The following is an 842-nucleotide window of genomic DNA, read 5'->3' as shown; positions in this document are numbered from 1 at the left end:
AAATTGCCGTAGAAGTATGGAAAGCTGTCAAAGCTAAAGCCCATATGAACCTCCCAGTGAGCCAAGGTCTGTTGGTGGCAGAGGTAAGATTGGGGATGGGGAATGGCTTTTTCTTAGCTACCAAGGCTTTGGGACACTCTCTTCCCCAGGAACCTCACATGGCCCCTTCATTTGTGGCTTTTCAGCAGTCTGTGAAGACTCCAGAGGCATTTGGAGGAAGAAAAACAAAACTTACCCTGTTCAATTTGGCTTATTTCTATGGTTGTTTGTCGGGTTTTATGTGTTTTATTGCAGCCTACTGTGTTTTTGTCAGATATATTTGCATTTTTTAAATAGTATAAGCCACCTTAAATGTTATATTCTCCCTTCCTACTGGTGTAAATACCCCAGATTAAATGAATTTCATCGCTGGGTGCAGGGCTAGCTCCAGGTTTTTTTGCACACTAGGCGAGGCTACGTTCTGGCCCCGTGACCACCAATTTTCAAACATAAATGCATTTTAGGAAGAATGAAAAACCCAAAATTTGATTGCTAATTTTAAACTGGTTTACATTTTTAAACAATATGGTTTTATTCTGGTATTAATAGCTTTTAAGATGTGTTTTTGTGCTCTGACCTTTAGGGGTTTGAAAGTCCAGAATCCCAGTGTCTTTGCTCCTGATCTGGTTCTACAGTAACAATTAGCATAGTAATACAATCAATAAACATAAAAACACAAATGAATCAATAACAGGGCCATTAACAAAGCCAGGAATTCCTGGCTTCCTCCAGTGTCTGGAGTCTAAAAAGGGCTGCCAACTCTGAGTTAGAAAATTCCTGGGGACTGGGGGAGGGGGGGGGAG

Source organism: Gekko japonicus, unplaced genomic scaffold (genome assembly GCF_001447785.1).
Source record: "Gekko japonicus isolate JY-2015 unplaced genomic scaffold, Gekko_japonicus_V1.1 scaffold35, whole genome shotgun sequence".
Taxonomy (NCBI): domain Eukaryota; kingdom Metazoa; phylum Chordata; class Lepidosauria; order Squamata; family Gekkonidae; genus Gekko; species Gekko japonicus.
The sequence above is the reverse complement of the archived record's forward strand: the minus strand, read 5'-3'. Positions refer to the sequence as shown.